Raw genomic sequence first — 23,224 nt, 5'->3', positions numbered from 1 at the left:
CCCCTTCTAAAAATCCTCTCCTACTTCTTCCACTCCCCTCCTCTCCAGCATGCTTGCCTCTCCTCACAATAAACACACACCCAGGCACACATACATACACACACAGAAACACCACACACTCCCACAGGCACACGTGCACATACACACGTATATATGTGTATATTAAATCTAACATAAAAGTACTCGTAGAAGGATTTCACTTTCTCAGATTTATTTTATCTAACTAACATCTAATTCCTCAAAATTGAGAAAATAGTCACTTTCTTAAGAAGGCTTGCTTCCCCGATTCCTCATTATAACTATTATAATGTAAAGCTCCATTTTTTTGTTCCCATTGAACACTTTACATCATTATTATAGGACTTATCCACCAGTGCTGCGAAGATGCACCTTGTGTTTATTTGTCATTAGACAATTAATTATCTGGTAGCCATGACTGAGTGTTTTCCAATTTTCAACTTTTTTATTGAGCATCCCACATGGTGTTAATACACTAGGTGGTCAATAAATGCTGAAAACATGAGTGAATGTGGTCACGATGATGGGAAGGGTGCTGCTCTTTGAGAGTAGTAATTATTCTTGAGGATTTTTTTTTTACCAGTGGTAATAATGGTCACAGCCATCCTTAATCTTTTCTTAATTCTCCTTGTAATAAAAAGCTACTTCCCAAGACAGCATTCTGTCCAAAAATTTAGACCATGGGGACCCTCTAGATATTTTGTGCCTATAAACCAGCAACACCAACTTAACATGAGGATTCTCCACTCTGGCAATATTTGAGTCAATCATTTATTGATTTATTTATTTATTTATAAGAAAGCAACATATAGCTCTTAGAAAGAGCCCATTAACATATATTAATGCTCAAATTTATTACTGCAAATGCAAATGATTAGAAAGTATGGAGCAAAGACAAATGCTCAGAACAGACTAATACTAACTTAGGAAACACTTTGTAAAGAAGTTAGTTGTCAGGAAAGCATTAAAAATTTTATTTGACCTAATTTTATGTAAAATGGAAAGGATATTGGAGAGATGGTATAATCATAGATTCTTAAGTTGCGAGGATCCTGGAAAGTTAATAGTCACTTCTATAAAGAGAACTCGGTCTAGAGGAAGCAAGATGCATAAATATTCAGTGAAAGATTAGATCTAGCTAGACTGAAAGAACTGAATGGGGAACCTGAAATAAATAGACCAACTTCTTGCTTATCATTGTATATTAAAAATTTAACTGTTTGGAGCTTAGGAACAATATTAGTAATATGATATGTACATATCACATATGCTTCATGACATTATTTTATCCCAATTGAGAATAAAATTATTTGTAATTTAGTAATAAAATATCAATATACCTCTTTTGTAAAAGACAAAAAACAATTTAGTAATACCATAAAACTTCTCCTTACAGTATCCGTCCCATATTCTCTATGTTAAAATAAAACAGGTGGTCTTTTTTGTTTACACAAATAGACTATGGAAAGTAGTATAATCAAAATCTTATTTTTACGCTCTATAGGGGCAATTGCTGCTTCTCTATTTGGAGGCAGGTAGATAATGTTCCCCTTATCCGAATGCACCTTCATTCCATTTCAGATTTGTTGCAGTACAAATGAGACTAGGAGAATTCCCTGAATGTCTACGGTAAGATTATTCCCATCAACCTGTAAACATGCTGAAATGTCTCCCATCTGAACCATAATTATTCACCCCTCAATCTCCATTCACCCCTCAATCTCCATTCACCTCCAACATCCTACCACACTTATCTGCTCCACAAAAAGCAAAACTTCTAAAAAAAGAATTTATTCTAAGGAACTTATATTTTCAGTCATTTTCACATTAAGTCAGTATATTCATGTTTCTATTTTAACAACTGTACTAAAGGCTGGGGACAAGGTTGCCAACAACTTCCTTCTTAGTCAATCCAATGTTCATTTATTAATTTCCATCCAACAAACATGATTATTCCTTCATTTTAACAACACTTTTCCTTGGCTTGTAGAACATCACACACTCCTGGTTCTCCTCTAACTGCACTGGACAATCTTTCTGAGTCTCCTTTGCTAACTCTTTCTCCTCTTCCCGACCTGGAAGAATATCCCAGGGCTCTGTTTCTGGTGTTTTTCTTTGTCCTATATGTGCTCACATATGGGCTTATCTGGCCTCATGGCTTTACATCCTATCTATAGCTTTAATTCTGGCTTATCAATGAGTTCCACACTCACATAACAAACTACATTTCTATTACAATGATAACAATAAATGCTTACAATGTGCTGGAAACTATTCTAAGATTTTTATATGGATTAACTAATTTGATCCTCACAACAACCTTAGGAGGTAGATCTTATTATTATAATTCTATTTAGTAGAGGATGTGAATGAGATACAAAAATGTCATGTTGCTTACTCAGCCAGGAAGAAATAGCCCAAACTTAGAGCCCCAATCTTACTTATCATAGAGCTCTGAAGTTTAGTGGGTTCAAAATATAACTGTTGAACTTTATTCTTTAAACTTGATCCCCTCCTGTCTTCTCCATTTCTTTAAAAAGATCCTAGTTGATCATCCTTGACTCATCTCTTTCTTCCACAATCAACATTGAATCTGTTGGTCAAGACTAGTTTATTCTCTTTTTTTGAAAAATTTAACTTGACTCCTTTAAACCACCTCCACTTCTTCTGCCCTATTTTAAGCCATTAGCATCTCTTTCCTGGACAATACTTGGCCCCCACTCCTAACTTATCCCTCTAATCAAGTGTTGCTCCCCTCCCCTTTCATTTTCTCCTCACAGCCAGAATATTCTTTAAAAAATCATAAAATGACATGGATCAGATTATATCACTCCTTTTCTCAATACATCCAATAACTCATTAGACATTTTCATACCCTGAAAGGCAGTAATTAATCTAGATACTCCTTACCTCTCTAACTCCCTTTTATTCCAACTATACTGGCCTTCTTGATGTTCTTCAAGTATCCTTTGCATGGCCAAAATTAACTGTCTTTTTATTTGCTGATTCCTTAAAATGGAAAGCTGCTTCCTCTAATATTACATGATTAGTATATGGCAGGGAGGCAGTTTGTCATAAACTTAAATTTTCTAGAAAAAGTAATATAGTTGGTCAATGTTAATCAGTTCATCCATTGACTCATTCATTCATTCAACAAAGAGTATTACTTACTTATGCTAGTAACTATAAAGTTACGAAGGGCTACAAAGATAAAGTAGACATATTCCAACCATACTTTCTATAATTAACATTCATTTACAACTCCCCTCTAGATTTCTAACAGTTTCTCAATCATAATTGATGAATTTTTTCCTGAATAATAATTTTGAGACAATTATTTTGGTCACATATTAGAAAAGGATTCAAGATAATACCAGAGAACAACCTCAAATTTTAGAGATCCAAGTGACACCCATGCAAGCGTAAAGAACATAAATGCATGCCTGTAGACTGGTGGACATGGCTCCATTTACAGCTAATAACCAAGACTACATGTAGAAAATTTACCAAAGAATATGATAGAAGTCTTTACATAGATACCAGAAAGAAGAGTATGACACTGTCCATATAGCAGTATTTTTTTTTTACTCAATGACTTTGCTACATTCCCTAATACACATATAGTTTGTGGCTATAATTTTCATGTTTTAGAAACATTTTTTTTTCAAAGAAGGAGAAGATGGTATTAAGGAATAACTCCATAGTAAAATATTTGATTGTAATGAATGATTTTAATTCACATAACTTAGTCTTTCACATTTATCCTATACATTTACTAACTAGAATCTTTCTTGTAAGAGCAAAAAATAAACCTAAAATTGGAACTCCCCCCCGATTATTTCAGTCTTTGTATTAGCAATACTGTCTCATCATACTTCTATCTCTCTCTCTTTTTCCCTCTCTCTTTCTGTGTGTGTGTGTGTGTGTGTGTTCGTTCATTTTCTGTTGCTTATAACAGAATACTTGAAGCTGGGTAACATACAAAGAAAAAAATATTATTTCTTACATTCTGGAGGATAGAAAGTCTAAGATTGAGGAGCGTCATCTGATGGCATGGACTCTCTAGAGAGTCCCAAAAGAGCTCAAGTTATCTTATGGAGAGGGGGCTGAGTGTACTAACTCAGGTCTCTGTTCCTCTTCTTATGAAGCCATCAGTGCCACTCCATGCTAACTCACTAATCTATTAATCTATTAATTCATTAATCCATGAATGTATTAACTCACTCATGAGGGAAGAACCCTCGTGGTTTAGTCACCTCTTAAGGGTTCTACCTCTCAACACTGTCACATAGAGGATTAAGTTTTATCATGAGTTTTGAAAAAAGACACTCAAATCACTCAAATCAAAGAATGGTTGGGAATGGGGAACGAAATCAAATATATTCTGAAAGAAGTCTTTTTACAAGCAGACATTTAAACATCTAAAACATCAGTCATATGGGCAGTGTTAGATGTTCCCAGTGTTTTCCAGAGGATACAAAACATAGTTGAAAAATATTGATATGATTAACATATGTTTTTAAGGTCAGTAGCAGTAGCATAGGCAGCAGCAACAATCATAGCAAGTGAATATAAGATACTGTTAATGATATTCCAATGTAGCCATAGATTACACAGTTTATTAGGATATTTATATTAATGGGAGTTCATCATTTATGGTGTTATCTTACATATTTATAGATTAGTGATGCTACAGAAAAAATATATAAAGCTTTTGCTTTTATAAAGAGAGTTGTACTTAGACAAAGAAAGAGAAACTCCTTTTCTCATTTGGAAAAAAACATTATCAGTGGCAATCATAATAATTTGTGACTCCTTTTATGTGTTACGTACTGTAAAGTACTTCAACTTAACCAGAGTGGAAGTTGACTGAGATGCATGATTGACCTTAGCCAAGACCAGAGGATCTTATTAGCTGAGTCCAGCCAAAGTTGCCAATCTTCAGAATCATTAGGAGAGGTATGTTGTGCAATAAAAGCTAACTGATACAGAAAATAGAACTCAAAATACATTTATGAGTCTATTTAGATGACAGACTGAAAAGTGCCACTGAAATATGAGAGAGAGAGAGAAGTGTGCATACATGAGAGCAAATCTAGATATGGGATATAGCCATATCTAAAAGGGTAAAAAGAAAAGACACCCGGCAAAACAGAAAAAAAAAAAGTGAGCAGCATTCTTTGAATACATTATAATTTTTTCAGCATGTTGTATACATGGTCTGAATGTATGTATTTTTCCTTTGAGTAAGCTTGCCACAACATTTATCTAAAGCCCCATTCTTGCTTTACTATCATTCCATTTACCTTGGGTCCATAGGGTTGCAAACATACCTGGCCAGTTGAGTATCACATTCCTCTGGACATTATGAATGATTAAAAGTTGAACACATGGTCCAATCATGGTCAATGAGACATACATAGAGAGGTTTCCCTTCTTTTTCTTTGCATTTGAACCTGACAGAGAGATCGATCTAGTGTTGTTGGCAGCTGCCTTATTAGTATATGGAAAATGAGAATGACGACAACATGGAAGAGAGCAGAGTCAAGAGAAATAAGAGATAATGGGGTTGAGGGAAAATGCTGAAGTTCCTGCAATAAGTCACGCCTAAGGCCAGTACTTCCCTTGAACGAATCAGCTTGATGAAATAATGAAGGCTCTTTTTCTTAAGCCATTTGAGTGGAATTTTTCTGTCTTTTTTCAAACAAAAGGATCCTAACAAGAAAAAAGAAACATGCTTAAAGACCATTTGGACCATTTGCTTCCTGTATCTCTGATTAATACAAAATAAATATTAATCAGGCTTTAAAAAATATTTTCTGTGATCTTCATCAGTGTTGACAACTGTAACAACCACCTTCACGCACTAGGCATTCTGGTATGTACTTTATATAAACAGATATGACACATTGCATTTAAGCTTTAAAACAGACTTTCAAGTTAGCTATTATTATTTTAATTTTAAAGATGAAGAAAAAGAGATATAGACAGTTATGGCTCAGTATTCTATTTATAGATTAAATCTAATAACTAGTTTTATATGTAATCTAATTAAGAGAGACAAAATGTCAGAATTTAGGAAGTCATATTTTAAATAGAAGCCACACTTAGCCTTCAATTATAAAAACATTATAAAATTGAAGTATTATAGTTACATTTCACATATAAGAAGGGGTTCTGAATTCTCAGAATGAAAAAATAAAAATACTATATGCTCAAAATCAGCTCAAGTAGCTAAGGCTATACGTCCTCACATAATGAACTTTGTCACTGTTACCAATCTGTCAGATTATGTGAAAATATAGATGAGAATGACAATCTGCATGAAGTTACAGTCCAGACAACAAAACATGCATTTACTAGATGAGATAACCATAGAAATGTAGGTCCTCTCATTTTATTTCTATTTCAAGTGGTTAAGATGCTTTGATAATTGAAAAATCTAGGATAGAGATTGCCTATTTTTGCGCACATCTTTATTGACAAGCCATGGTTTACCACAGAACATTTATTAAACATATCCTTCGAGAGTACAATATTTTATCCCATAAGCATTTCTTGATTGCAGACTATTTAGAAATACATTAGAATATTCAAAGACTTCCTGTGGCTTTGGCAGAATATTACAAATATTACACTAATCAGCTATTAAATAAATATCTCTCTGACTATAGACTCAATTACCAAGAAAAATATTACTTTTTTGAACCCTTGGATAAATAATGACATAATTTATATTTTATGTCAATCAAGATAATTTCTTATGCATTCCTTTTTCCTAAATCAATATCATTCTCTTCCTTATTCCCCAAATAAAATTTAAAATCCTGAGCCTGTCATTATTTTAAATAGGTGTTATTTTCAAAGAACACATTTGGGAACTTAAAATGAAATCATACGTAATTATGGGAGGATGAGACTCTGGAACAACTGCAGCATTGTGTGATAAAATATCGTTAATATCCAGGTGACCCAAGTGCAGTAAAATGTGAATCACTCCAAGTCCTTCCCCCAAAGTATTCAGAAGATTCTCTCCGATGTGCATGTGTTTGTATGAGGCTGGTTTGGTTGCGATGAACAAGCAGAGGCTTTTTACTCTCACAATGAGAGCTATCAGTCTCCTGCTTCTGGATTCACGTTAAAATTTTCAGAAAAAAAATTTCATGTTTACAAAATGCAAAGTTATGTATTACCTTTCCTAAAGTGGGTTGTAATATTCAATTTGCCTAATCTATTGGCATATATTTCTACATGTGGCTGTAAAAAGAAACTGAGTCACAAACAACCATAATAGGAATATTATTTTGGCAATGAAGAGCCAACCCAAATATGATTTATAGTCAGAAGACTGCCCTTTAAAGTAGACACTGACAGTTTTCTAGTTTTTTTCCTGTATATATATATGTGTGTGTGTGTGTGTGTGTGTGTGTGTGTGTGTGTGTATACATTATTTGTACCCCAAGGAATTTAAATCTCTACTCCCCAGCCTCCACCTTAAATGATAAATAGAATGTATTAGAGAAATACGGATTCTTAAATTCATGTAGTAGGACAGATTCTGCAAACTGAGTTATTTAAATTGTAAATATAAACAGTATGAAATTCATATTTAAGGTGACTGTGGATATTCAAAAAGGCATCAAGAACAAGTGAAGCAAAAATAATACTTTTTGTTTCCCAGCTGGCAAGAGTTGAAGGGAATCAAGCCATAATAATCTAATAATAGAGAAAGACAAGGGAGAAGCCAAATCATTCAGGAAGAATTGCCACATGGCCAGAGCTGGGAACAAATGTGGGTGTGACTTACGCATTCAGTTATGCAGAAGGGGAACCATCAATAATTGCAGTCACTACATCTGAGATCTGTAGATTCTCTCCAAATGCTCTTGAGTTTATTCTTTCAAGAAGTACTTATTATGAGAGTAAAAAATGTGATTTATGTATAAACAATTGATCGCATCACATACTTTCAGATTGTAATTTTCAGCCAAGTGTACTACATTTTTGACAACTGCATTTTACCATTTATGAATCAATTGGGTCTCTTAATGTAATACAAGTATTCTAAGAATTCCAAATCTGATTCATTTTGACAAAGTACCACAACTTAAGCAAATTCAAACATCACCAATAGCTCTATAGTTAACTAAATTTTCACTTTTAAAATAAATTACATTGATCTTGTATGACTGTCATCTGGGATTTCAAACCCACACTTTGGGAATTAAGAGATAGAGATATTTTAAAAATAGTTTATCTGATGAAGTGTCTTATTTTATATATAGCTATGTGTGTATGTCTCAAGCTGTTTTACCCCAAAGTAAAAGGATACTTGTATGAGAAAATAAGTTTATAATTATTTTCTAATGCAATACATGAATATGGACAAAAAGCCTTCTCATTTTTTAAAAATAATTTTTAACTTCTTAGAAAGATACTTGTTAGTGAATAGTGCCATGAGAAAAAAAATATATATATAAAATCATAAAATTAGATGTGAATTTTATTGCTTATAAAGGTGATTAAAAATTAACAATTAAAAAAATGACATAAAGGAAACATTAGTTTCAGTTTCCTGGGAAAGCTCCCAAACAAATAAACTCTATTTATTTTGTCTGCGGCTTATTTGTGAAAGCTGAGTTTGGATAGATAATCTTTCCAGTTTCTTGTCATCTCTAATAGAATATTTTGACACATTTTTCCCTAACACCAGCCTTGCCCAGGAAAGAAGAATATACATTTTATAATGTAATGGATGAAAATAAAATGATTGGAAAGTAATAATGATAGTGGGCATAATAGTAACTAGCATTTATTGAGTACTTATGTGTCATGCACTTTTCTAAATATGTTTGATGAAAAACTTCACTTAGCCTTCCCAAAGGTCCTATAAGATGGGTACCATTACAATGATGATCTGACATAGGAGAAAATTGAGGCATAGAGAAGTTAAATAACTTTGCCAGGGTGATATTACTTATAAGCTTGAGAACCTGGAACCCAAAGCCCATGCTCTTGAGAACTAACAATACTGCCTTTTCCATGGTAGTATAATACACTTGCTGATTAAACAAGCTGGAATAGATATGCTTCCCGGTCTTAGCACAGCTTGAGTTTATGGTGAAATAAACAGGCTTGGCATTTATGATCATGCATTCAGTATTTTTGGTAACATTTACTTCCATTCAACCTAATTATGACTTAGTTTTAGAAACTAAGGAGGAAAATTAAAATATGGCAAATTTACAGCTTTGGGTACCAATTTCCTATCTTCTTAAGGAGAGCATGTAGACAGTAATGTTGAATCCCCATGAAATGAATACTGTGGTTAAAAAAAAAACCTTCTTGTCTTTTGGGGGAGGAATGTAAGCCAAGAAAACAAAGCCAAGTCTAGTGGGCAAACTATGTTTCCCTTATTGGGCTGCACACAGAAGCAGATTTTTCAACCCCAAAAATGAGATGCTTTTGAAAATCTTCCAAAAAGCCATTGAACTTACGCCAGCAAATATCCCCTAACCCTCTGGAATAAACAAGAGCATCTGGCACTACTCCATGTGAGCTGTCACCTTTACTCTGCCTGTTCATAGACTTTCTGGAAAAGAAAGTAATGCTTCCATCTGGTCACAGCAGCAAAGAAAGCAGAAATCACTAAAGTGCTTCCACTGAAAATCAGAATAAATCCAGCAACTTTGAAACCCAAGCGGGGGGGGGAAATACAGAATTTGATTTTCTTCATAATGAATAGTCCTCAGTATAATGCTTAGGCATGGACTACTGGAGGAATTACAGAAGATTACTAACAATTTTCTCACTTTTACTTTGGCTCAGATTATATAACCATTTGTGTTTTCTTAGTAGTAACAAAAAGACGTTTGAAATGTTCTGAAGATGTCCAGGCAAACAGAGGGTGTATTAACTTTATTTGGACCACTGAAGTTTTAGGATTTCCTTTCTAAAATGAATTGCAGACAAGCAAATAAAATTAAGTAATTAATCAATAAGTAAATAAGATAAGAGGAAAAAAGAAAGGTTGGTTTATACTAGAGAATAAAGTGAATTTAACCTTAAGATTGAACTATTTTGAGGGAAGGTGAGTCAGAGGAAATTTAAAACTTGGGATCGCTTGATATAGCTTCTAGAGATAACGCACTGAAAGGGTCTACTTCATCTGAGGGCACCTAGGTACTTGCTGACACAGAAGTGTAAACATGTTTCTTAGAAGACTAGGCATATGTAAGGCACTGCTTTTTTCTGTTCCACTTCCTTTAGTCCAAGCATTTAAGCTTAGAACTTTGGGCTACCTGAACTTCTTGCATTATGTTTTTCATTCAAGGAGATACTCGTGTCACTTTTTCAGATTTCAGCTTCACTGTCACTATCATAAATTCTGAAATAAGTTATCTATGCCAATAGCCATTTTTTACTCTATTTAAACACTCTGTAGAAAAGAGGATCAGGAAAAATAACTAATGGGTACTAGGCTTAATACCTGGGTAATAAAATAATCTGTACAACAAACCCCATGACATGGGTGTGCCTATGTAACAAGCCCATATGTGTACCCCTGTAAAAGTTAAAAATAAAAACCTGTTGTGTTCTACTTAAATGTTTAATAGAAATCCTGAATATTTATTCTGACATCTATGTATTTAACACCCGATCAGACATTCTGCAAGCAAATTAAAATACGAATAAATTCTCATTTGGGTTGAATATTTTACCAGCAGTAAAATTATAATATTTAACTTAGCTTCTTCCTTTTAGAGGAGAGTTTTAAAAACATACTTTTATTAATATTCAACTGAAGTTCTAATCTTATTTTACATATAATATTGTTGACAGTAACTGTAATGGGTTTAAAAACTGCCACAAATTATGAAAATCTCCTCTATCAAGATACAGAATATATTTTCCTACCCCTTGAATCTGAGCTTATTTTAAATGATCGATAAAAATAAACAAAAGCGAAGTTATGTTGTATCAAAACATCCACTTAAGTTCTTTGATTTGTACCATCCTTCAAATAAATTTGGTACTCCCCCCAAAATAAAAAAATAAATTAAATAAATACAATTTAGGAACACCCACAGTTCTCAGCTATTTGCCAAGTAGAGCTGACTGATACCTCCCGTGTCTAATGAGGAATCCAGCTATCTGGGCCCAGGTTACCTAGAAAGAGGTCACAAGACTTCTGAGCAAAACCCAAAACTTTTCAGTTTTTACTTTTTCCTTCTAGGATGCTGCCTTCTTCACCTGAAGAGTCATTCCAGCTATTCTCACTTATTCCTGCTGATTCTCTCAACATATGAATGAGGTCATTCAGGACTACCAGCTATCAGCTTTTCTGTCTCCTCACTGAAGCTATATAGGTAACCCAGGAGAATTCTGCCAAAGAATCACACACTTGAGCCCAGACTGAAATGAAGAGGCTATGTGCAAATAAATTGTTTTTAACTACTAATTTTTGGGGTGATCTGTTATGCAGCAATAGAAAATTGATCATTGATATGACTTTGACAAGAAAATAACATTATTATGATTTTCATTTAAAAGCGGATATTTTAGTAATTCTCTAAAATATATCCAAAAAAGACTAATGGGAACTATCTATGTGTACCAGAAAAGGAATGTTGGGATTAAGGATAGTTTTTGCATTATTATGACATTTTAAAAATGTCTATGTATACTATGCACAAATTAAATAAAAATCAATTAGTTTAAAATCAGAATAGGTAAGTCTTTTTCAGATTAAAAATAAACTTTTATAAATGCACATCCATGCTTTTGACTTATTTAGTCTCTCTAAATCTTATAATAGATGAAGGTACAGGTATTTTAATGTGGAAATTGCATTTGGTATAGTTGCGTGAATTGGAAATAGGTTTCACAAACAACTCTAGAAACTGAATTGGCATCAAAAAGTAAAAATCTATGTTATTCCAAATGAAAATGGTAAACAGGAAAGATAAGGTTACCATAATTCTATAACAAAGATTCATATACATTCATACTACTGATGTAAAGATAGTTGCTGGACTGATGGTAACCCACTTGCCAAGTTATATGTTTTAACTTCCTTAACTCCACAAAATGGCCAATTGATGGCACAGTCAGACTTTAAATATTATAGTACCAAATAATAGTGGATAACCTTATTCATATGTCTTCTATTAAAATAATACAAAAAGGGAAGAATATTTAAAATACTTCTTTTTACTTCTTACTATAATGTTAAGAGGAGACCACTCAATTGCTCCTTATCTTGCTTCCTGAAGCCTCACTTCATGTTACCTGAGATTCAGTCTATCATTGCTTTGTTCTCTTGTCAAGGAAGGCCAAGAATTTTATAAAAAGAACTTCAAATGCTCTTCTCTTTTGAACATAAGTGAAGTTCACTGGGTTTAAACAAAAGCTACAATGCTGAATAGACAGAGTGTTGGTTACCAAGGCAGCAAGTGTCCAATGATGGAAAGACCACATCTGAAGAGCAGTAGCTTGGTGTTCAAGGACAATTTTAGCAAACGGAACAAGGGTGATAGCTTTCTTTTCTAATTGAAGAAGACAGATAATTGATCATCAGAGTTGTTAGAGATGCTGCAACAATGAAAATGCATATCTATATCTGGAAGAGGATTTTATACACAACAGCAGTGCTTAAAGGGACATTAAAGGGACAGTATATTATATCCACACTGATTTTTATAAACATAAATATAGCCAATGTGGTATGTTTCATGCTTTTAACCTCCTGATAGCAAATATTTTGGTGAGATTTCCTGAAGTTATTATCATTCAGGTTCACATTCAATGCAAAGCAACCATCCTAGTTGTAGATCATGGAAATTGCATGTGTGCAGAAGCTATTTTTTTTTTTTTTTTGAGATGGAGTCTTGCTCTGTCACCCAGGCTAGACTGCAGTGGCATGATCTCTGCTCACTGCAACCTCTGCCTCCTGGGTTCAAGCAATTCTCCTGCCTCAGCCTCCCGAGTAGGTGGGATTACAGGTGCCCACCACTCCACCCGGCTAATTTTTGTATTTTTCGTAGAGAAAGGGTTTCACCATGTTGACCAGGATGGTCTCGAACTCCTGACCTTGTGATCCACCCGCCTCGGCCTCCCAAAGTGCTAGGATTACAGGCATGAGCCACCATGCCTGACCGCTCTCTTTAAATCAACTCTACAAGTCTATATTACTTTCTTCCTACATAACTGATGAAAGGAGACCACACACATAACATAGCTTTGGCTCTTAGTCCTCCACTCTCTGCTTGCCTGACTTCCAAATTGTCTCATATTTTATCTCAGGTAATACTAAATATTACTGCTGAACTTTATGTGCTTTTATTTGAGGCATTTGTCTTACTTTTCCTTGACATGGTTCTCTCATCACTTGTAAGTAATGCAAATTGAGTATATTCTTGTATTTTTGATAAAGGAAGAAAAAGTAACTGGTAGATAAGATTACTGCTTACCAAATTAAAGAATATTATTTCATTGATAGAGTCTTAGTGTCTGGAGGTAGGGAGGGAACAAAGACAAAATATGGGATTTTGGATGTCTGGCTTAATGTAGTTCATTCATTGTGAAAGCCTGTTTGTACTGAAGAAAAAAAATGACATAATAACATAGGATTGTGGACAGAGTGATGCCAGGGTTCCCTGTCTTGAAAAGTAAATAGCCATTTGATGAGCCTGGTTGAGCTAGGTAAGGTCCTGAGTCCTTTCGTGAAGGCTGGCAGAGTAGTCTAATACTAAGAAAAATGGACTTTCATAAAGGTCTTAAACAACTAATGTAAGTTATTTGAAATTTCATCTTCCTGGACAAGACAATCTTAGAATGATCAAGTCAAGTTGTAGATGGTTAGATGACTGATTAGATTATTTCTCTTCTTACTTACAGAGGTCAGGAAGAATCTATCTCCAAACTTTAGAGACAAAAGTTGAAAATAGTTAAAAGCTTGGGTCAGAGATACTACATAAAGTTTATTCCCTTTGGAATTTTTGGATGAGCCCAGAAAGGCTTTAAATTTAACTTAGTACCAAAAACAACAGCACAAATATCACAATATCAAGAGTGAAAAGAAAAAGCCATTAAGCCATGAAACCTCTTCAAAGGCATCATTTGTTCACTGAGCACTCAAGGCTATATAGCATTATTCGTCACTGATTCTGCAGATAAGGAAAAGATAACAAAATGTTTTCTGAGAAGGCAGTTTGTTCCAAGGTAAGATTGAGTTAAATAACCAACATTGTTCTTGGCCAAAACGCCAAAAGGTTTGTGTTCCTCTTCTCTGTAATTGAACTTGTACTGAGCACACAAAGATTAAGAAAAGACTTTGGAAACAAACACACATTTTGAATAAAATTTATCTTAAAAAAACTATTTTGAGAATCACAATTCATTAAGAGAAGCCTCATTATAAATATAATCAACGATAATATAGACTTCATTGAACACAGCTTCTTTCCTAATATATTATTGAAACTATTAAAAGTATGTTATGGTAATAAAGTCTAATTGCAATATCATTATATAAAATAATTCTAAGTATAATATTATAGTAAGTTTACATAGTTCTATTGTTACTACTGAGATCCTTCAAGATACATATTGAAAGAAACAATGGAGTGTCTACATTCTGCTTAACTAATTTTTTTTTCTTTTTTTAAATGGGGGTGTTCAAACTGAGGAGAAATGCTACAACGAGAAAGAGAAGGAATTATAGTCTGGTGGAAGAAGAAAATAATGAGAGGTATACTACTATTGGTTGACAGTAGGAATCTTGAGAGAGTGGGGATGGTAGGAGAAGAGAATAGAAAGGTTAAAGAGGTTGCAGGCAGCCTACAGAATGTTCTCAAATGATCTCCAACTCCTGGTATTGACACACTTGTGTAATCTCCTTCCCTCAAAAGTGGGTTCATTTAGTGACTCACTTCTAACAGACTATAATAAGTGATGGGACATCACTTCCAAGATTAGGTTATGGAAAGACTGTGGCTTTCATTTTGAGGGCCTCTCTCTCTCCTCTTGGACTTAGGGGATCCAGTTGTATGCTGTAAATAAATAGGCCTATGAAGAGACCTACGTGGCACAGCAATGATGTATCTGGACAGTGGTTAGGGAGAACTTGCCAACAACCACATGAGTGAGCTTGGAAGCAGATCCTTCTTGATATAGTTTGAATATTTGTCCCTGCCCATATCTCACGTAGAATTGTAATCCCCAATGCTGGAGGTGGGGTCTAGTGTAAGGTGTTTGAGTTATGGGGGTAGAACCCTCCATGGCTTGGGGCTGTCTTTGCAATAGTAAATTCTCTCAAGATCTGGTTATTTAAAAGTTTGTGGCACCTGCCAGCTACTCTCTTGCTCCTGCTTTTGCCATGTGACCTGCCTGTTCCCACTTCACCTTCTGTCATGACTGAAAGCTCCCTGAGGCTTCACTAGAAGTTGAGCAGATGCTAGCGCCATACTTCCTGTACAGCCTGCAGAACCATAAGCTAATTAAACCTTTTTTTAAAAATAAATTACCCAGTCTCAGGTATTTCTTTATAGCAATGCAAGAGCAGCCTAACACACTTCCCTAGTTGAGCACTGAGATTACTCTATCTCAGTCAACATCTTTATTCTAGCCTTATGAGAGACCATAAAACAAAGGCATCACACTAAGCCATAAGATTCCTGACTCATAAAAACTACAAGAAAATAAAAGTTAGTTATTTAATAGGATTTTGGAGTAATTTGTTACACAGCAATAAATAATTAATGCATAAGTATTTGGTTGAGCATATCAATGTAGTATTTGATGTGAACTCTCTTTTCCACTTCCTGCAACTATCAAAATTTAAGTAAAATATCCATATCTCATTATTTCAGGGAATGTAGTGAACACTTACTTGCTCTGCATGAGTGAGAGTCTCAGGAGATCTGGGATACATGTTTCTAATTGGTTGTTATAAATCCCAAAGAGGTCTTTTTAGGGACACAAAGAAGGACAAAGTAGGTAGGTAGCAACGTCGTTTTTAAAGGAGCTGGCAAGTAAGACGTGGTCTTATCTTGCATAAATCTACATCTGACCTTTTAAGTTCTAAAGTTTAATCACTGCTTTACAGACGGGCATTTACTCTTACTAAATAGAGCAAATCACTAGGACATCAGTGATTTTTTTTTTTAAACTTATCTCTCAAGCTTGTAAGTAATGCTCATAGAATGTCATAAACCTAAAGGGAAAGATGACTGGCATCCTGAATTTTCAGAATACAGTAACTGAATTTTATATTGGGTAAATAAATTATAAGCATGTATTTAGAGAAGAATACAGAAAGTTTTGCTATCATTTTGAAAATAATTTATAAACTTTGAATTTTGTTTAAAAAATTCTCACAGTATAGAACTGTATGAGAGAAAAAGGTAAAAAAAGGAAATCACCACCCATTCTCTAGGGGTAACTAGTGGACACTAAAGACTGTATCCTAAACACATTCTACGCCAAAGACAGTGACTGCCATAAGGAAGGCACTCAATAAGTATTTGTTAAATTAGCACAAAATATATTTGCTGGATTTTAATTGAGAGTTTTAGTTTATATGTGAATATTATCTGAATTCTAACACCTATAGGAGCAGTAATTTCACATGCCTAGGAAAATTTCTGGAAAATCTTCAGGACATGCAATAAATGTTCCCCAATTCATATCTAGAGGATTTGGGGTGCAGAGGAGCAAGAGAATCGCCTACTTTTTATTAGGAAGGGCTGTGTCATTGCCCCTTTCATTCCTTGGAGAGAGGAGGGACCTGCTTTCCAACACCCACCACCTCACCTTCTATAGCTCCCAGCCTCCAACCTCATCTCAAGCCCAGAGAGCTCCAAGAAAATCTTAAGTGAATTTTTTTTTTTTTTGCCAAAGGAGAACTTAGACCTTGGTGAGCCTCCTGGCTGGATAGTTGCTAAGCTGCAGGCCATTGAATCAGAGCAGAAGTTTTCAGACTTCTCAGCAGAATTTGAACAATGTACCCTGGAACTTAGGGATCCCAGTGGGTGGACTCACATGGCTCACTTCGGAAAAGTCTGATGGAAAGAGACTAAATGGAGCTGCTTTGATAGCAAGAAGAGGGAAAGAAAGTTGTTGTGGGGAAGGCTGGGCTTTCAGAACATGGTAGAGACATTGTTCTCACAACATTATGGAAGAGAGCTGGGTTGGAGTCATCTTAAAGCACTAGCCTGTTAGAATGACTGAGTGACATTTTGTTTCCATTTTTTAGTTTACACTTTGTAAACCTAGGGTAGTTATTCTTCCCGCTCCCCCATTGCCATCAGGGAAGGGCATCTTCATTAAGCTGGTGTAGACTTTGTTCATTTGAGGCGCCTGGTACTGCAAGGACAGGCAGTGAAGATAGAGGGTCAAGTCTACATGCATAGAGCAGGCCACTGAGCAAGGCCACGTACAGGCCAGAGAGGCACATGGGGTGTGGTAAGAAGTAAGCAGTTTGTGGAAGGTGAGGCAGATGCTCTCAAACTGAGCATCTAACAGAGCCTTGCTAATGCTTCTCAGCTCCTGCCTCTCCTTCCTCTATGCAGCCACCACCTGCTGGGACTCTGCACCTGGGTGGGTCTGCATGAGCCCGGCAGGTGGGTGGGTGAATATCTGCAGCCTGGTCAGCAAGTGCAGGGACCACTGGGTGTTGATGATGCAGATCTCACACAGCCCAACATCTGCTGGGTCACAGTAGTGATGGTCTCCAAAGAGAGTAGAGAATGGGGAGAAGGGTGCCATTTCCTCTGGTGCAGGAAGTCTAGCATGATCTCCTGTCTGTCTGCAGGTGGTGCCCTTTTCCAGGCAGGTGATGCGGTCCCTTATTGAATTTTCTGAAAGACTTGGGATGGTCAGTGAAAAAGTTGGGCTTGTCCTCCTTGATGATAACCAAATTTGCAGAGCTGGTGCCAATGAGAGCCCACCACATGCCACACCCTTTTGTCCCTGAAGCTGAGAGCACTGCCATGATGAGGAACAGCTGTTTCATGGGGGCCACCAGGTGGCTCTGACAATTAATGTCTTTTTCTCTCCTAGGATATATTTCTCCAGGTTCTGTGAGATCCACCAGTACATGAGGCTTTCGAGAGATAACCAAGGTGTATTTATTGGCTAAAATATTTTAGAAACATCCTTAATAATTCAGATAAAATAGTCAATGAAACTCTTCATTTATTCTAGGGATCATTCTCAAGGCTTTATTCCTAAATAGTTCTGTGTCCAACCATTAGTTTAGGAAGGCTTCTAGTTGTCTTATGCCTACTATATGATTGACAGAAACCTACTTCTTGAATGTTATTTTGTCTGCCATGAATACACCTTTTTAGGAAGGTGCTTTTAGGAATACTTAAAAGTTCAGAGAGCTGGACCATCATTGAACTTTCAGAGAGCCTTGTAAGAACTATTTTGTGTTGCTTGCTTCTGAATATTTGCTTAATAAATATCTGTGTGCAGTAGAATTTTTCTGTGATTTATTTTCAATAACATCTGACAGCAAGGGTACAGTAAAATAGAGGTAGGTGTAGCAGAGCAGGATAGAGCAGAGATAGTTCTCACATTTCTTTGGGGGATGCACCCATTGTTTACCAAAAATAACTTAAATATTGTGTATGACCACACTGGCTTGTTTAACACTCCCTAATATGAAGTCCTGCCAGGAAGAGGTCATCCAGAAGAGAGAGGCTGCAGGGGTGTCAGAGCAGAGGCTAAAGTCGGGGGTTACACAGGCCAACTAGTGAGTGCTTATGTCAAAGAACAGTGATATATGATTCACAATGGGTAAGTCTTTGAAGAAGCCACATGATCATTTTATGAGGAAAAGAGCCAGCATTTGGACGTAGGCCAGCATTTGGAACACTGATACCAAAGTACAACAGAATCAGCCATGGTGATTTTGTTAATTTCTTTCTATTCCTTGCCCATGCTGGAGAAGCCAAAGCAGCAGCTAGCTGTGGAGCAGAGAGAGAGAAAACAATAGAAAAGGCAGAACATGCCTCCCTGAGCAGCTGAGTACTGAGGAACAGCAGCAACTTTTAATTTGGTGTGAGATGAAAGTTCTGACTTGGATCACACTGAATATTTTAACACCCTCAAATCAGACTATTCTGATACTTCAGTAGTATAGTAGCATTGACCAAAATAATTTTTTCATGATTGAGCTCTGTCAAGTTCAACTAAGTAATTAAACTACACGTAGATACACACTAAAAGAATTTATTATAAATGCTATATCATCATGAGCTTTGTTCACCAAAAATATCTTGGAGATATTTCAATGTCAAACATTGTAGGATTTACCATTTTCTCTCCAACAACTTTGTAGTACTCCATACTACACACACCATACTCAGCAAACCATATTTTATTTGACCAATAATTACTCATTAGCCAAGTTTATTCAATGTTTTACTATTGCACACAATGCTTCAATAAACTTTGTGTATTAATTCAACATAATATTATGTTCAACTATAGGGAATATTAGTAAAGGTCTATTTCTTGTGAACAAGAGTTTGTTATCTGATATTGAAATCATCATTATATACTCATATCATTATCCCGGAATAGTTTATATAAACTTAATGTCTCCAATTTTTCTTTCTCATTCTCTCTTAAAACCACTCCCATCAGATTTTCAATCAAACTACTCCACCTAAAGTGTTATCATGAATATCTTCCACACTGCAAAATCTCATAGCCAGCTCCTCATTTTTCTTGCTTATCAGAAGCATTTGACACAGTTGACTCTTCTCTCTTCCTTGAAATATTTTCTTCATTTGGCTTCTGGGACACTAAACTCCCTGGGCTTTATTCACATTCTTCTTGCCTTTTCTTATCAATCTCCTCTTTATGTCTACTGCCTGTCAGTGTTTTAGTGTTTCGAGATGCAATACTTGGACCTACTCTTTTTCTACCTACTTTTATTCTCTTAGTGATTTCATCCTGTATCATAGCTTTAACATAACCTACTTTCTATATATTGATGATTCCCAAATTTGTAGCGCCAGCAGAGATATTTTCCTTTGAATCCAAACATATATTTCATCTCCATTCAACTTCCATTCAATCCATTTGCATTTCTAATAGGGAATTCAATATTCCAGAATCAAACTTCTGACTTTTTTAGCTGCTATCTGTAGTCTCAATATAAGTCCAGTCATACGTCAAATGACATTTTGGTGAATGACAGACCACATATATGGAAGTGGTCCTGTAAGATTATAATACCATATTTTTACCATACCTTTTCTGTGTTTAGATACACAAATACTTAGTGTTGTGTTGAAATTGCCCACAGTATTCAGCACAGTCATAAATATATTGAACAAAGGAAAATAATTTATTTCTTGCAAGTGCAATGTGCAAGGGTAATTTGTGATGAATTAACACAAATAGCTGTGACTTAAGGCAATGTTAATATCTTTTGTTTTCTTTTTTGAGGATAATTTTAGTCATGGTTATAAAGTGTATGCTGCTGTATGCCTGAGATTGTCTAGTCTAAAAAATATTTATTGTATCATTACACTTCTAGTTGTTTGTATTGAAGAGATAGACATTACAAACAAAAATAAAAAAAAACAGAAAGAAAGAAAGAAAGCAAAACATGATACCTTGGGCTCTTAAACAAAAAGAAATTAAACTTTGATGAAGAAACAGGTGGAAGAGAACCTTGCAAAAAATACTTGTGGGAAGAAGCATAGTTGAAGATGTGCAGCAACTAAATTTATGGCAGTCACATCATAGAATCTAGTATCTTCATTCCAGGTTTACTCGACCTTGCTTCTCAGCAAGTTGATGATAGAATGCTATTGTTGTATTTTAGCACTAACTGGCTTTTTTTGTTATGAATTATAGTAATCCTCCCATATTTTCAGGAAACACATTCTAAGACCTCCAGTGGGTACTTGAAACCACAGATAGTCCTAAGCCCTATATATACCTTTTTCCTATACATACATATAATAAACTTTAATTTATAAATTATGAACAGCAACAGATAAATGGCAATAATAATAAAACAGTAGAACAATATACCATAATCAAATAGGACTCAATATGTGTGCTGGAGTAGACCTGATTGACTTTTAATAAATAAAAAGTTGGTTCATTTTTGAAATGGGTAATACATGCACACAGTACACAATTCAAATATGGTAAGTGATATTCAGTGTAAAAACATTTCCTCTCCCATCCTGTCTCCCAGTCAGTCCCTTACCTATGCAGGGAAGTAAAACAGTTCCTTATGTAAATACAGAGATATTCTATGTACAAGCAAATGTATATAAGGATGTGTATAATCATGTAATCCAGAATATATGTTGCCACTGACTCTGCAAACAATTTTACTTATTTTTCTTCATTATATACCTAGAATTACAGTAGCTGGGTCATAATGTAGATATATGTTTAATGTTTTTAGCAACTGCCCAATGATATTCTAAAGTAGTTGTAACATTTTATTTTTCCACCATTTGTGGTATAAGAGTTTCAATTCTTCCACATCTTCATCAACACTTGGTATGGTCAATCTTTTTAATTTTACCCATTTTCACAGGTGTATAGTGGTACCTCATTGTAATTTTAGTTTTGCATTTTCCCAATAGCATTGCACGTCTATTAATATGCTCATTTGCTATCCAAACATCTTTGAGCCATTTTGATGGGTGTTTAGTAGTATATTATGCTTTTAATTAATATATTCCTAATTATATTAAGCACATTTTCATATGTTTATTGTCCATTGGGATATTCTCTTTTGGCCATTTTTGGTCCTTTTTCATATTGTAAGTTTAATATATATTACATGTGCAGTTCTTTGTCTATTATGTATTTTCCCCAGTCTGATGCTTACATTTTTACTTTCTTAATGGTATCTTTTGATGATAAAATGTACAAGTTGGGTAAATTACAATTTACCAGGTTATTTTTTCTTTTCATAGCTAGGGATTTTTTTTGCTTTGTATAAGAAATCTTTGTCAATCTAATTCCATGAAGATATTCTTTTATGTTTTATGCGAAAATTATACTTTTAACTACTACAGTTAAGTCAACTTAATTTAGCTGTGTAATGTGAAGGAGCATACGGGGTTTATTTATTTATTTATAATTTTTTATGAATATCCCATGGCTCCAATACCATTTATTTTGAAGATATTTATTTTCCCTTTGAAGTGCATTGGTGCTTCTGGTGTAAATCAAGAGGTTGTGTATGTGAGGTCTATTTCTGCACTCTCTTCTGTTCCTTTCATATATCTTTTCTCCTTACAAAAATATAAGACATTTGTTACAAGAGGTTAGGTTGTAGCCTCTCTGTGTCTTTTATCTTCTCTTATAACTTTTGGAATTGTCTTAAATACTTTAACAAAAATTCTGCTGGGATTACATGGACTTTATTTGAAGAAAATTTACATCTATGATATGGTTGGGCTTTGTGACTCCACCCAAATCTCATCTCAAATTGTGATCCTCATGTGTCAAGGGAGAAAGGTGACTGGATCATAGGGGCAGTTTCCCTCATGCTGTTCTCATGATAGGAAGTGAGTTCTCACGAGATCTCATGGTTTTATAAGGTGCTCTTCCCTCTTAGTTTTCTCTTCTCTCACCTACCACCATGTAAGACATGCCTGCTTCCCCTTATTCCATGATTTTAAGTTTCCTTAGGCCTCCCCAGCCATATAACACTGCGAGTTAATTAAACCTCTTTTCTTTATAAATTACCCAGTCTCGGGTATTTCTTAATGGCAGTATGAGAACAGACTAATACAATCTAGCAGTTTAGAGTCTTTTATTCTATGAACATGGCATATTTTCCTATTTATTTAGATCTTTGATTTATTTCAGCAACGTTCATTTTGTCTATAGTTTGTGGAAATTCTTTCATATAGTTTATTAATTTTATTATTAGATATTTTATGGTTTCAGTGAAATTATAAATAGTATTTAAAAATCTTGTATTGTATAATTGTTTGTTGCTAGTTTATAAAAATACAACTGATCTTGTATCCTGTGACCTGGCTGAATTCACTTATTAGTTCTTGTAGTTTGTAAATTTCTTTGTATTTTTTAAATTCACAATCATGTTGTCAGTGTATAATTGCAGTTATACTTCATGTTTTCACTCCCTCCACTTTAACAATGGCCAGAGTAACCATCTATCTGCTCCACAGCCAACATAGACTAA

The sequence above is a fragment of the Gorilla gorilla genome, chromosome 11 (genome assembly GCF_029281585.2).
Source record: "Gorilla gorilla gorilla isolate KB3781 chromosome 11, NHGRI_mGorGor1-v2.1_pri, whole genome shotgun sequence".
Classification (NCBI taxonomy): Eukaryota; Metazoa; Chordata; class Mammalia; order Primates; family Hominidae; genus Gorilla; species Gorilla gorilla.
Note: the sequence above shows the minus strand (reverse complement) of the source record.